This window comes from Adiantum capillus-veneris, chromosome 1, assembly GCF_014529385.1.
Source record: "Adiantum capillus-veneris isolate H3 chromosome 1, ASM1452938v2, whole genome shotgun sequence".
Lineage (NCBI taxonomy): Eukaryota > Viridiplantae > Streptophyta > Polypodiopsida > Polypodiales > Pteridaceae > Adiantum > Adiantum capillus-veneris.
In genome coordinates this window covers 29374988-29391730 of record NC_140931.1, presented here as the reverse complement: position 1 = coordinate 29391730, position 16743 = coordinate 29374988, and positions in this window count along the sequence as shown.

Sequence of the window (16743 nt, the reverse complement as noted above, 5' to 3'; positions counted from 1 at the left end):
AAGAGGTTTTGATTCAAGGGAAAAATGGAAAAACCCAAGGCTTTTTTGGTAAAAGCTAGCCAAATGCTTAGAGGATTGTGATTTGGCCAAAAAATTTATAATAGAAAACTTAATAAGGTTGAGGAACCAAAAGAAGGGTCACAACCCGAATGGCTTCACAAATTTTCAAATGTTTTTCCTGAAGATCTTGTTAATCTTCCACCATCATGTGAGAGAGATCATGAGATTGAGATTTTCCCAGGGAATGAGCCAGCTATGTCAGCTCCTTGAACAATGATTCATTCGCCCAAGCAATTCGCCTTGGGGTGCACCTGTGCTATTTCAGAGAAAGAAAGATGGGACTTTTTGATTATGCATTGACTATAGGGGATTGAACCAGGTAACAATAAAGAATAAATACCATATTCCCCAAATTGATGAGCTTCTAGACAGATTATGCGGTGCTAAGATATTTTCAAAGATTGCAGGATATTATCAGATCGGGGTAAAAAATGAAGATATCACAAAGACTTCTTTCAGCACTTGATATGGTCACTATATGATTTCACAATGATGTCATCTGGATTGACTAATGTGCCTACAACGTTTAATAGGATAATGCAAGACATATTTAGACCACATCTTGATGAATTTGTCTTGGTATTTTTGGACGACATTTTGATTTATTCAAAATCAAAAGAGGAACACGAAGAGCATGTATGCCAGGTTTTACAACTTTTGTGGGAGAACCAACTGTATGCCAAGAAGAGCAAATGCATGTTCTTTACCCCTCAAATTGAATACTTGGGTTTCATAATATCCCAAGAAGGAATCTCTGTTGATCCTACTAAGATTAAGGACATAGTGGAATCGCCTCAACCTAAGTTAGTAAGTAAAACAAGGGGATTTTTAGGCATTTCAAGATGGTATCGAACCTTCATTCACGATTATGCTCTCATTGCTGCTCCTCTAACAAAACTTTTGAAAAAGGGGAGTAAGATAGATTTGCTAACACATCATGAAGAGAGTTTCAAAAAACTTAAGGAGATTGTCACAACAGCTCCATGTTTGAAACTTCGATTTCTCCCAACCCTTTGAAGTGGTCACTGATTCTAGTGGAGTTGCAGTTGGCGGTGTCTTGGTTCAAGAAAAACGACCAATTGCCTTCACTTCTTGCAAACTACGTTTACATGAGAAAAATTACCCAACTCATGATTTGGAATTGTTAGCTGTCATTCACACCCTAAAGTTATGGAGACACTATCTCCTTGGACGCAAATTTTAGCTTATTACAGATCATCACACTTTAAAGTGGATCTTCACCCAACCTACTCTCAACATGAGACAGCGAAGATGGGTAGAATTACTTCAGGAATACGACTTTGACATTCTCTATAGGCTAGGGAAGGACACTGTAGTTACGAATTCCCTTAGTTGAAAGTCATTCCTTTCTACTATTTCAATGCCAAATAACCCCATCATCAATAGGGTAAAGGAAGCCTCACTCAAAGACCCTGAGTATCTGAAGTTTTTAGCTCTTGTTTCATAAGGAGCCACTTCAACAGTTGGGCAACCTACTCTGAATTTCTCATGTCATGACGGATGTCTCTATTACAGAGATAGGTTATGTATACCCAAAGATTTCCGTTTGAAAAAAGTAATTTTTGTATGAAGCCCATGAAACTGATGTATATTTTTTGTATATATAGGAAAGTTAGAGAGAGGTGTAAAAACCTTGAATTTAGGGTCATTCTAGAGGGATAAGATATTAGGTGATTTCAATTAATGAAACCCTCTGGTGTAGAGGCGTATCTAATGTGTTTTTACAATGTCATCAAGTTAGAATTGATGTATATATTTTTATACATAGGAAAGTTAGAAAGAAGGTATAAAAACCTTATTTTTAGGGTTATTCTAGAGAGATAGGATATTAGGCGAGTTCATTTAAAGTATCCCTCTAGTGTAGAGGTATATTTAGTGTAAATGAATAACAATACCATGTTAGAATTTGGATTAAAGCTAGGTATGCATTAGAAACCTAGAGAGAAGATGTAGATTCATTATTTCTAAGGGATTTTAATTTTAAATTAAGAAATTTCTCTAAGATAGAGATCCCACACTTATTCATTAAACTTGCTACCAAGTTGAGTAAGGGAAACCATAAAATTATAAACCTTAGAAATCTATAATGAAAAGAAGGAAAATCTAGTTACGTAAGAGAGATAGTGTATCTGTCCTGCCAGATTTAATATGAAAAAAGAATTAAGGTATTATTTTTGAGAAATTCTAACCTCTAAAGATTGGTTTCTTACAGTAAATTAGCAAAAGTATTCTCACCACAATTAGTCTTTTCTCAAGTTTTTAAATTAGCCGGGATGGAATCAAGGTAGACTCATAGTGGGGTGGCCTACAATCAGGCCGGACCAAGCCAGTTACCCCCTACACGAGTCGAGAAAACCCCAACAATGATGGAAGAAGAACCACTTCAGGTTGACTTTGTAGGACTAAGTTTTTTGTTAAGTTTTTACATTACTCACGTGACCCAAAAATTCTAGCTTCTTGAAAGGAAACATTGGCTATAAAAATTGGTTTTTCCAAACCAAATGAGATACAAAAATTGCTTTATAAGTATATCAAGTTGAAAAGAATGTATTTTATAAAATTACCTTCTTAGGATTTATAGTATAGTCATTCCTTAGTGAACCATCAGGTCAATCTAAATCGCGTGATGTTGGTCCCCAGATGAATGTACCTGACGGGCGAAGTTTAGGCACTCACAACTCTCATGGCATTTCAATGCGAGTGCCTGATTGGGAGTTCTCTAACTCCCTAGCCTGCCTCTTATTTGGCCAGCCCTGTTGAGGTAGATGAGCTGCCACTTTCCCTTGGGCTGTGGGATTGGTAGTGTATATATGCCCACAGAGAATTGGATCACACTCTTCCAAATTTACAAAATAGGAATAAAATGTATCTTAATTTCTCTTAAATTTTACATAATTTACACATATATACACACTCACACATGGGGGAAGATTGCACCCAATAACGTGTCTTGTCTCTTTGTTCTTCGTGCATACTGTGTTGCTGCAAGCATTTCTACCTTTCACAATCCTCAATAGTGGTATGAGAGCGCGGGATGTAGCAAAACGTGAAGTATAGTGTGTGAGCAAACCACCGAAAGGCGACAACCAAGGCATATCTCTTTGGCATATCGAGGCATCGAGGCTTTGTTGGCATCGTTGGCTGCGTGCATAGGAGTCCACCCTTAACTCTTGCAAGAAGAAGGGCTTTGAACCCACTCCCCCTTGGTAAGAGGCAATTGTTTTACCACTTGGATAAACTCCCTTGTTGTTTACCTCTAAGTCAAAAAGTAAGGCTCAAGTTTCCATACAATACCCTTTTGTTTCTTTCTTACTACATAACTCCCTTTACTTTACATAAAAACGTTTACTTTTCATCATTACTACATAGTTTCTACCGTAAAGTCTATCTTTCTTTTCACGAACAATACATACATCTCCACCAATTCTTTTATCATCAATACATACATCTCCCTATATGAATTCTTTTTATCCAAGAGACAATTTGTATGGAGGGTTTTAACACTTCAAGCAATCCTCGGAACAAATCTCCATTATCTGAAGCTACTTTGGAATAACAAGTGGCTCTCCTATAACAACATTTGGACGAGGCTACTCGTGCTATCCACAAAAAGAATCAACAATTTTTATCCACACAAGCTAAGGACAACCGAATTTCCCGCATCCTACAAGGCATTTTTGAAGTGCAACAAAACATAGAAGACCAAAAGATAAGTCAAGATTCTTTCCAATTTTGAAAATTTGATGGTAGGAAAGATGGAAGGTCTATTTTGTCTTGGCTTAGTCAATTTGATGATTACTAAACGAATGAGTCGTACCCCGATCGTGAGAAGATAAAGTGTGCGACAAATTACACGATCGATAAGGCATCGCTATGGTGGAATGTCCTCTGTAAAAGCACATTGATTTTATTACAAAGGTGAAAGCCTCTTTCTTACCCCCTCAGTTTCATTTACAAGGTCGACATGCTTGGGCTAGGTTGTCATGGATTAAAGGAGACAAGGTAGTGGATTACACTGAAAGATTCTGGCAACGGCTACTTCTTCTTTGCATGCTTGAAGAGGTCCTGAAGACACACTCCAACGTAAGTATGAAGATGGACTTGACGCAGGTATACAAGCAAAACTCAATACTCTACAACTTTCCACCTTGTACGATGCAATTTATATTGCATATGATGTTGAAAAAAAATTTGAATCTATTGCTAAGCGTCTTCAACAACAAACTTTCTAGTTTGTCAATCTTCATTGTTAAGTAACAACCGCCCTTTCAAGCGGTCTTTGCCTACTCCATGCACAAATAATTTTAAGACTCCACGTGCAGTCACGACTCCCACAAATAATGTATTTGATGGGGCAAATTCCAAGCCCAATAATGTAAATTCTCAACCCCTGGCTAGTCACACTAGTGCACACAATAAAAATCCTCGTGTACAATGTTATCAATGTGGCAAGCTTGGCCATGTCAAGGCTAATTGTCATGTCAAGCTTCCTTTAAAGAAACCTATGACTGTGGAGTTGCACAATATTGAAGAAGAGTCTACCATGATTGATGCTGATTTCATTCCTGATTGGCCTGAAGATTCTTTACAACAAGAGGTGAATAATGATGACACACGATCCACGTAAGCGTCACATTGTTTGTTATGTATGAAAGGAAAGATACATGAAAGTGATGTGTGTGTTTTGCATGATGATGGTCGTTCACATGATTTTATTTATGAAACGATGGTTAGAAAATTGCAATAAGAATCTACTTCTTCAATGGATAAAGTAAAAGCTGCATTTCAAGGAACTCGTTATAAAATGCTACACGTGAAATCAAGAACCTTGAAATTTGTATTGGGAATTATAAAGAGAAAAGGGATTTTCTAATTGCACCACTTCAATCATCTGATATTATTCTTGGAATACCATTTTGTCACCAACACAATCCACATATTGATTATGAGACACACACTATGACATTTCAATTGAATGGTCAATCTATTTGCTTGCTTAGTACTCTTGAGATGGAAATGTTTCCTTTACTTTCTCATACACAAGCACGAAGAGCACTTAGAAAGCAAGAAAAGGCTTCTTTGATTTTTGTGAATGAAGTAGAAGCTAAGGAAACATCTTTGTCTATTTCACATAATCAATTTCTTGCTAATTTTCAAGATTGTTTTTTTGATGATTATCCCCCTTATCTTCCTCCTTCTCGTGCTGACTTAGTTCACAAGATAGAACTATTCCCTGGTGTCCCTCCACCTCATAAGGCTCCTTATAGACATAGCCCTTTGCACCAAAAATAAATTCAACACCATGTCACTGAATTATTAGATAAAGGACTAATCTGTCCTAGTTCTTCACCCTTTGGAGCACTTGTCTTGCTAGTAAACAAAAAGAACAAGACCTATAGAATGTTCATAGACTATAGAGCTCTTAATAAGGTAACTATAAAGAATAGGTATCCTATACCCCGTATAGATGACCTATTAGACAAACTCAGAGGAGATAATGTCTTTAGTAAAATAGACTTGAAATCTGGATACCACCAGACTCGCATGGATATAGGGGATATTTTCAAAACTGCTTTTTGTACCCATTCTTGTCATTATGAATTTGTTGTTATGCCCTTTGGCCTCACAAATGCACCTGCCACATTTTCTAGAATGATGAATTATATTGTCTAAGATTATCAACAATTTGTGGTTGTATTCTTTGATGACATTATGGGTTTTAATAAATCTGAACAAGAACATAAAGAACATCTCAAAGTTGTTTTCAATTTATTGCATGAAAACCATTTGTATGCTTATCCTGAAAAGAATGCATTCTTCTAGTCTGACATTGAGTATCTAGGACATATTGTGTCAGTTGAGGGCATTAGTGTAGATCCCAAGAAAGTGCAACCTATACATGATTGGCCTATTCCCAAAATTGTGCATGAGGTTAGATCATTTTTAGATATATCAGGATTTTATCATAAATTTGTTAAGAATTTTTCTCGTATAGCTCTTCCTCTTACACTTGTGACTCGTTAGAAGGTTACTTTTCATTGGGGAACTAGCCAACAAAGAGCTTTTGACCTACTGAAATACCTATTGACTCATGTCCCAATTTTACAGCTTCCTGACTTTAATCAACCTTTCTTTTTAGTTGTGACAGATGCTAGTGGTTCAAGAATATGTGCTATTCTGATGCAAAATGACCACCCCTTAGCATATGAAAGTTGTAAACTCAAACCATCTGAACAAAAATATAGTACGTATGATAAAGAGCTTTTGACTGTAGTTCATGCTCTAGATATTTGGAAACATTACTTGATGGGCTCTGAAGTTCTCATTAAAATTGAACAACAAGCCATCAAGCATTTATTAATCCAGTCTTTGATTTATGATCACCATATTAAATGGGCTTCCTTTATTCAAAATTTCCATCCTATGATTCAATACCAACCTGGTCGAGCTAATGTGGTTGCAGATGCCTTATGTCGTAGACCAGTTGATACTACTTCTTTGAATACTTTGTCTGTTGTTCACTCTTATGCTTTTGATAAAGTTCGTCATGCATACTTATTCTACACAAATACAAACATTTGATGCTATGATTTCCACATATGTCATAGACCGTGATTTTTCTAATGCATGGAAGTCCTTTCAAGACATTAATATTCTAGACATGGATCATTACACATATGCGAATGTTTTTCTTTATTTTCAACAAAACTTATGTGTAACTTCACCATTTAGGACAATAGCAATCACTGAAATGCATGCACCACCATACATGGGTCATAGAGGCATTCAAACTACTATTGATGCATGTAAGGAATATTTCTTTTGGCCTGATATGAAGCATGGCATTGCACAATTTCTTTCTCAATGTCTTGTTTGTCAACAAGTGAAACATCATCATGGCAAATATTTTGGTTTATTAATGCCTTTACCCATACCTAATGGACCTTGGGAACAAATTTCTATGGACTTTATCACTGGTTTTCCCCTTACTTCTTCTAAGAATGATATGATCTAGACTATCCTTTGATAGGTTCAGTAAACAAGACTATTTTATCTTTGTAAAAAGACCTTGTCTGCTCCCCAAGCTGCTAATCTATTTACTAAGACCATCTTTCCTTACCATGGTTTTCCTAAAGTAATACTCTCAGTCCGTGATGGTAGATTTTGTAACCATTTCAAGGTTTCTCTTTTCAAGAATCTCGGAACAAAAATGGACTTCACATCTGATTTTCATCCTGAAAGCAATGGTCAAAGTAAAGCTACCAATAGTATCATTCTAGATTTTCTTAGATCTTATACAATAGATAGACCAAGCAATTGGGATCAACATTTACCTCTTCTCCAGTTTCCTAATAATAACTCCCCTCATTTGGCTACTGTTAACCCTCACGGCACAAGGACACCCTATGATCTATAAACGTTGTATTATTTAGAGTCAGGTACCGGGCTTGTCGGACCAATAGGAAAAGGGTAGGAGTGATCGCTGATGAGAGGCGCACTCTAACTGGGACATTCAAGGGATTAGTTGGCTAAGCATGGGCGCCCAAGTGTGAATGGGGTGAACTCATATAAAAGCCAACTAAACCTAATTTTTACTCATTCTCTCATTTGTGCAATAGAAGAGTGCTCTTGCTCCATCTCCATCTTCTTCTTCTTCACCTCCTTGTGTGTGTGTGTGTGTGTGAGAGAGAGAGAGAGGGAGAGTGTGTGTGCGATCGAGCATTACGAAGGCACGACGGCGGCGAAGCGGTTGAGCGCGGCACGACTGCAGCTTCTTCTTCATCGCGGCGAGGAATCCACCACGAAGGCGAGCGTAGAGCGGTGAGTGACACACCCTTTGCTCTCTTGAGCTTGCTAGTTTAGGCTTGTTGTGTGCTTGGAGCCGTTTGTGGCTCGCACACGGTGTATTGGCAAGTCCCTTGCTTCGACAGTGCGGCAAGGAGCGCACATTTTTGGCGCCGCTGCCGGGGATAAGCCCTACACTAAGCTCGGTTAGCACTTTACGCTTTCTTGTGGTGCAATTTCTATCATAGGAAAGGCAGGGAATGAGTGTGTGTAGTTGTGTGGAGATTTCTGTTTTTTGCGTTTTCTACGTTTTTTGGTTTGCACTGCACAGTTAGCATTTCTTGCGTTTTTGCATTTTTTGCATTTTCTGGTTCTGTTAAGTTTCAATTTCCGCAGTTTTTGCGTTTAATTTTCTGTCAAGTTCTAATTTTCTGCAATTTCTTGCGTTTTTTCAGTTTCTGCAATTTCTGCAATTTCTGTGCTTTTTCAATTTTCTGCAATTCTTGCGTTTTTTCAATTTCTGCGTTTTCTGCATTTTTTGCAATTTCAATTTCTGCGTTTTCTGCATTTCTGTATTTTTTAAAAAAAAAAAACAAAAAAAAACAAAAAATTGAAAATAAAAATAAAAATTTTGGACGTGACTCTTAAAACGGACGGGCTGGTTTGTATAAAAGATAGATCGGGATCGGGATCATTTGCCCAAGCCCAAGCCCAGGCCCAAGCCTCAGTCCTCAGTCTTATGACATATACTAGACTCACTCTTATATATATACCCTACTCCCTCAAGAGAGAATGAGAGCATGTGGGACAAGTCCTCTACTCTCCTCCTTTCTCTTCCCACTTGCACCCTTAGACCTTCTAGTTTGGGCCTAGTTCCCTACTGGAAATTGACAGTTTTAGGGATTCCGAGGGCATAGAGTGACCAAACGGAGGGCTGTAAAGCACGGCGCGTCCCTCCTAGCTATACGCTCGTTTCGAGCTATCACACGGCCCATTCCACGACACGCTCTAAAAAATCTAGCAAAAAAACAAACAAAAAACACTCTAAAAACTAGTCACAAGGCCTCCTAGAGCAGCTTTTTGACACCTTAGGGTATCAAAAGCACATGCACTTACGCTCTGGGCGGGTGCTAGAACACGAGCATATTGAGGGTGCCTCTGTTCATACGGACACCCATTACCCATCCACGATAAGCTCTAGACCCTCAGCGGGGACACAAGGTAGCACCACCCAAGACCCTAAAATAGCCGCTAGTGATTCCTCCTCCGACTCAGAGATCATGGAAGCATACCCTACCCAAAACACTGAGAGACAAGGCCATGCACCTCCCGAAGCTCCACAGCCTAGTACTAGTATGTTTAGCCGTTTCATGGAAACATTAGGTAGAGCTACTCGCTCGGAACCTGATGCAAATGAAGCACACGAAGGGGGTGGGGAAGTGGACTCTCCTTTCACATCGCACGTGGACCCCACACCCCCAAAGAGTGTCCATGTGGATATCCTACCAACTTCTTACCAAGAAGGCCCTGTTGAGCTGCCTCCTTCAGAAGTTCCCTCTAGAGTACCGTTGGTGACAAGTAAAACCACGGGGAGCAACATTGCTTCTACCTCACAAGAAACTGTTAACATGTCGACTCTAGAAGGATTTTTCATTAATGATCATTGGACATACGACCTCCACACTGAGGTGTTGACGGATCTAGACTCTGGCCACGCCTACCATGTAGGATGGATAGAGATTGTACAATCCACCTCTAGTGCCACGAGCATCGAAGATCAACAGAAAATGATCTGTAATGTTATCCATGGCATTATTCAATCAGAAAGGCAAAACCGAGGGGTAAATATACTCTCAACTGGCCCCATGAGATTTCTGGATACGAGCAAGGCTCAACAGCCTACTCTATCACAAATGGAGACTCCTCTAATGAGCCCCATGGACCCATCTTACGTCATTTCACCTGGGGTCTCTATGCAATTTGAGCCTCCGAGCGAAAACTTTAGCTTCCCTAACTTGGCTCAACCCTCTATCAAGGAAAACACAGTGCTCACTCCAGGGATAAGCTTGACAGAGAATGTACCGATGACATCTACGGTTAGCGCAGTGCCACTACCTAGTGTCGTAGTACCTAATATGGGGCCTCGACCATATGTGCCTCTAGCCCCTTATGCACACATGGCCCCCACACCTCCAATAGTACCACTTGTTTACGCTCCTCGAGTGCCGCTCCCTAGCCCTTATCCGAGTGGACCTATGCCCGGTTATGTTCCATATCCTGCATCATCCACACATATGCCAAGACCGGTACCCGTTCCTCTCCCACATATGATTCCAAGAGTACCTCCACCGGCCCTGCCTCCTCACATAGGTGACTTGGCAGCGTTTGCTCAAACCATAGGTCGATCTATCGCGGAAAATATGAGTCATGCATCTGATAGAGAGCCTAGAAGTAAGGCAGTACAAATCGCCAAACTCACGCAAAAATTCAATGGGGACGAAGATGCTAGAAAACACATTGAAGTGTTTGAACAAGTATGTGATTCCTTAGGGGAACGCAACGAACTACATAAGTGCAATGCCTTAAGCTTGACATTAAGTGGGAAGGCTGGAGATTGGTATAGAACCCTAAGGGTGGACGAGAAAACAATCTACCCTACCCTTCGAAGGTTGTTTCTAAAGGAGCACATACGAGAAGGTGTGCTTTGGGGTGTAGCATCTCAGCTACAGAAGGCCGAACGTAAGGAAGGAGAGTCAGTAAGGGACTTCATTAGTCGTCTAAAGCACTTAAACTCTCGCTGCCCTGTAAATGAGCGCTTCAACAATAACCAACTGCTTGATCGATTCATTCGAGGGTTGAGGAATGAAGGAATCTATAATGGACTAGTGATTAGAGGTATCACAACCTGGGAAGATGTCACTGCCAATGCAATCCAATTAGAGGACAACTTGATGACAGCAGGCATGAGGGTGTCTACTGACACGAGATCCACTAGCTCACAAGCCATTGAGTATGAACCCATGACTGCAAAGCCCATTTCCAATGAGCCAAAGGTATTTGAGACATTCTTGACAGACCTCACCAAGGCAATCCAAGAGTCTCTTAAGGATAATCGACCCCCTCAAAATAGTCACATATATCCAAGAAGGGAGCAACAATGGTGTTCCATTTGCTTAGGTCCACATAGCACTAGTGAGTGCCCTACGTTTAGAGTAAAATTTAATGGAACTTGCAACGCATGTGGTAGGTATGGTCACCAAGCTAAGGATTGTTTAATGATCAAACGTATGATGGCAAATAGACCACCTGTAGCCTGGACGGATGCACCTCGAGCTCCTGTATTGATGCCTGCTCCACCTGTTGAGCAACTATCGCAACACATGGTCCCTAGACCTCAAAATGTTGTACAAGCTACACCGCTACCACCTCCTGTGCTAGGACCGCAGCCTCTGCATCCAAGAGTCGCCCCTATGAACCAAGTGGGTTGCGAGCCATCAAATGCTTATGCAGATGGCTGTGAGGAGGAAATAGACACTAGTATTGCCTACGGACTTGATACATTGGAAGAGTGTCCTATATACTACATGGAAGATTGTTGGGGACAAGTCAAGCCGGTTTATCAAGCTGCTGCTCTCGCATCCAGAGGTCAAAATATCAACACCCAGGCTAGGAGGCCACCTCTTCAATGCTACGAGTGTGGTGGACCACATCGAGCAGCGGAGTGCCCTATTAGGCTGCAAAAGAATGCTTCACAGATGCAAATGAATCAAGGGAGCACGTCTGCAATGCCAATACTCACATGTAATCGTTGTGGCATAGATCACTTGATTGCCCAATGCCCCTATAACCCAAATGCGCCTAAAATCACACCCCTAAATTTGGTCGAAATTGCTAGTGTGACATCGCCAATACCACCCGTCGCACCCGCTTATGCGATTACACGGTCCATGCTTCAAGGGCCAGGCCATATCCTCGAAGAGAGGGATACCATTTCAGTTATCCAAGCAAAGAAAAAGAAGACACGAAGGAAGAAGTCGCAGAATACGGGAAATTCAAAGCCAAGTTCCAAAACAAACATAGGAACAGGAGATGACCCCGTGTATATGAATGACCTCGAGGATGATTCAGATTCAGTCGAGACAATGGAGACTAGAACCAATACCACAAAGAGAAAGACCGACAAAGAAAACCGTAACATGGAACCAAATGAAAACCGAATAAGAGAAAACCATAAAGAGCCTCTGAAAACACCACAAGTGTTTCCAAATCCAATCCAAGACCCCCAAGATAAACCGCAGGGGCAAAAAGGGAAGAATCGTAAAAAGAAGATTGGGACATACCCAAACCCAGTAGACGAGATTGAGCAGGTGAAACATCTAAGAGGTTTAGTGGAGGAGACTCAAAGGAAACTAGAACCAGAACCCATGCAGGTCAAAATTCATGACACAGTGTTTCCCACGCAAGTTCATCCACCCCACATGAACCATAGACCGTTAGCCATATCTAGTATCATTCAAGAAGGGAGTGAGGACGGGACATCAGAAAGTGAGCATACACCCTTCTTGTTGGAAAGGATGTTTAACGAAGGAATACCTGATCCCATTGAGGAATATGAGATTCCATCCTCACCAGTTCCTAGTCAAGGACCTACACCCTGCAAAACGCCAATGAATGTTGCCAAACTAGTGGACTTCATGTCTTCTGAGGTCCGAACCACGATCATAGCAAAGCTGTATGGAGATCCTGAGTTATTCCTTGCACTTCGAGCATTCCTTAATGGAGAGCTACGAATGGGATTACCGCAGTTTGCACAACCAAATAGGCCTGACTCGATTATGATTGATGAGGAAAATCATGTGCAATCACTTGACTTAGATGGACACGAGTCTGTGATCGAGGTACCCATTAACGAATTAGGGCAGTATTTTGAAGGCGACGAGTCTAATGCGACCCTACCCATCACTACCAAGGGATTAACTATAAAGGGAATTCTTGATGGTGGTGCGGGAGTTAGCATCGTTACAAAAGATTGTTGGGAATCCATGGGAAAACCCCGCCTCAGTGTTACTAACATTGTGGTAAAGATGGCAAATGGTACCATAGCCAAACCTATGGGGATGCTCAAGGATCTTAAGATCAAAGTTCTAGGACACAAGGTACGACATACGTTCATTGTAATGGATTTCTCTAAACACCTTATGTCATATGAAATGATTTTAGGACGACCATTCATGAGGGAAGCACAAATGGTTCACGATTGGTCTAAAAATCATGTCTATTTGCAATTCCAAGACTCTGTCCTTAGAGTGGATTTGGTGACTGGTAAGGTACACCCCTTAGGGAGTAAAACCATTATTGATCATCGCTCTGACACGACAGTTCACTCGGCCCCACTACAATATTGTTACACTTGTAAGAAGGATACAGACATTGGCCAAGATTCTCCTTATATGGATATCCTACCTGGGATGACTGAGTCGGACAATGTGGATTGGGTCCACCTAGCATCAACCATAGACACTTGGGGAAATAGGGGGACGACCTGGGTAACACCTGAGGGGGATGAAATGCCTATACCCTTAAATATGCTACAAGCAATGCATATCGCTTCGGACAAGACTCATCCTAAGGTAACAGAGAAAACATACAAGTGGGTCCCTAAAGCTTCCTTAGCGACCATAGCTAGTGCTAAAAAACAGAAGCCTTGTAAGAAACGTACCACTCGCTCCAAGAAAAGTAAGAAAATGTTGCGATGGATCCCTAAACGACTATTGGAAGCCCAAGGCTACTATCAAGGAAATGATCAAATCTGGGTGCCAAAACGTAGATTGTGCTCTTACCTATCACCTGACCCAAGTGAGCCCAATCCCGTAGCTCCAAAACGAATCAATGATCGTGAAAAGAAAAAAATCACAGAATGCTACACACCCGCTCCCGAGCTAGTTTGGGTACCAAAGAAAGAACGATTTGTTCCACCTAGCTCAGGAAGGGGGGAGTCCCATGAAGATTCTAGCTCCTCATGTAATACATCCATAGAGGTAAAAGCTTCTACACAGCCTCCATCTATAGTAGTGGACCTCCATGAAGCTACAAAAGAATCCACACCTCCCAGTGTTCAAGAATCACCTGATGAACCACTTCAAGTTCGATCCTGGGAGAGTACCTTACCACCCTTGCAACTTGACGAGGCACCTAGGGTAATAGAAAACTACTGGCAAAAATCCTCACCTATTACCAACTGGAACAATTGGTTTCAAAGGGTGACAAGCTCATTTCAAACGGTATGATCTACCCAAGGAAGGGGGGAGTGTTTGCTGACAGTCATCATTCACTTGCTTCCCTCTCAACCTTTTTCCCTGACCTCTCAATCACCAATCTTAGGGAATGTACATATAAAGCTTTATACTCACAAAAAACAAAAAAATAAAGAGCAAGAGCAATTAGCAAATGAGTATGCACATTAAAGTCAAAACATTGACTCAGACCTACACATGTCACATCTGGTACAGTGAAACAGAAACCTATGCCATAAAACACCTTTGATCCTCATCACTTGAGTGATGGAGGGTAAGTAAGATTAGTACGATAGGAGTGTTTCTGTTTTAGAGTTGAGTGATTAGCAAAGATCTCTTTTCCCACTAATGTGCCTCCTGGAGGTATTCCTTTTGTTTCCTAGTGTGTACAGGAGCGTGTTGCTATTGATAGGATTTGGACCTTCATGGAATCTTTCTCTCATTCACACTTCAAATCAAGCGCGACCATCAACACAAACAGGTGTTTTATGTCCATTAGCATTGCCCTTATCTTTTTGCATCCATGTTTGTCTGCTTTGATTGTGATTGGTAGCATAATATTCAGCGCATTGTCTTAGTATCAAACATTTAATTCAATGTAATGTTTTGTCATAATCAGTTGTCTAGGTTTAAAAATCAAGCAGTCCAACTAGGCTAGTTTGACCAAGCTAGATATTAGAAATCTTCTCTTAATACCATGGGGAATGCCTTCCTAATAAGCAATGGTTACTTAGGTTCTTAATCCGATTTAGGCAGCATTGTGTGAAATGTACTAGGGCTTTCTAGTGGGCTTAACCCTATCGACCTTTAGTTTAAGTATTATAAAGGGAGTTTACTAATGTGATGAGCCTGGGGAGGGTAACAGTGTTATATGACCCCCCAAAGTTACAAAATTAAAATGCTGAAAATGAACAAACAAAAAATCAAAGTGCCACAATGTAAAATCTTACGCTGGAAGAGGAATCTCAGCTTGATTTGGTACTTCACTCACATGTATCGCCTATGGTACTAGAGCCCTAGAGGTTCCCAGTGTGGGCGCTTTTCCTTGAGAAGCAAAAAACCCAAGGCATACAAAATAAGCACACACATCATAATTGAATCAATGTGAAAAGACTTTGGGGGGTCAAAGAAAAAGTAATCAGTCAGGCGATGATTTCATGAGAAATTCCTTTTATGGTAGCTTAACTACAAGGTTTTCTAGATATAGCCTCTAGTCAGCCCTCGAACATCAATACTTGGCTCTCGCGATTAAACAACTTAATTGACCACAGATAATTAAGAAGCTTACCCATGGTATTAATATTCGATCTCTAGTGCCTTTCGACCGTCAAATTAGCGACCCCAGACTTGTTTAATTTTTTACCTTTACATCTGTTTATGCATTTGATTACATTGCAATTTAATGTTCATTGCTACCAAATTGTTTGAAATTCTTTGAACAATCAATTTGTCTACCTAAAACTGCATATGCTTTTTAAGAGAATGCCATTACTGTGCCAATGTTGTTTGATTTTGCAGTGACTGAAGACGGCTAAGGACATTCATCTCAAACGCTCTTCCACCTCGACGAACCAGCTTCAACTCAATAGCTTCCGAGGACGGAATCTACATCAGGAAGGGGGGCATGTTAACCCTCACGACACAAGGACACCCTATGATCTATAAACGTTGTATTATTTAGAGTCAGGTACCGGGCTTGTCGGACCAATAGGAAAAGGGTAGGAGTGATCGCCGATGAGAGGCGCACTCTAACTGGGACATTCAAGGGATTAGTTGGCTAAGCATGGGCGCCCAAGTGTGAATGGGGTGAACTCATATACAAGCCAACTAAACCTAATTTTTACTCATTCTCTTATTTGTGCAATAGAAGAGTGCTCTTGCTCCATCTCCATCTTCTTCTTCTTCACCTCCTTGTGTGTGTGTGTGTGTGTGAGAGAGAGAGAGAGAGGGAGAGTGTGTGTGCGATCGAGCATTACGAAGGCACGACGGCGGCGAAGCGGTTGAGCGCGGAACGACTGCAGCTTCTTCTTCATCGCGGCGAGGAATCCACCACGAAGGCGAGCGTAGAGCGGTGAGTGACACACCCTTTGCTCTCTTGAGCTTGCTAGTTTAGGCTTGTTGTGTGCTTGGAGCCATTTGTGGCTCGCACACGGTGTATTGGCAAGTCCCTTGCTTCGACAGTGCGGCAAGGAGCGCACAGCTACAGGTCGAGCTCCTTTTGAAGTAGTCTGTGGTAGGAAACTTCCAGTCCCTATGACAACTATTACTACCGATGTTCTAGCTACTGACTCTTTAGCGTCTGACCATGTTAAAATTTTAGAATAAGTGACTAACAAGATCCATCAATCTCAAATCCGTTATTCTAAACAAGCTAATAAAAAGAGACTTCCTATGCAATTTCAAGAAAATGACTTAGTTTGGCTAAGAGTTGAAAAGAGAAGACTCAAGAATATTTCAAGTCACCCCAAAATTAAGTTAGCTCCAAGATACTATGGACCATTAAAGATTGTTCATAAGATAAATGAAAATGCATTCCGCTTGGGAATTCCTGCACTTTCGCAAGTACATAATTCCTTTCACATCA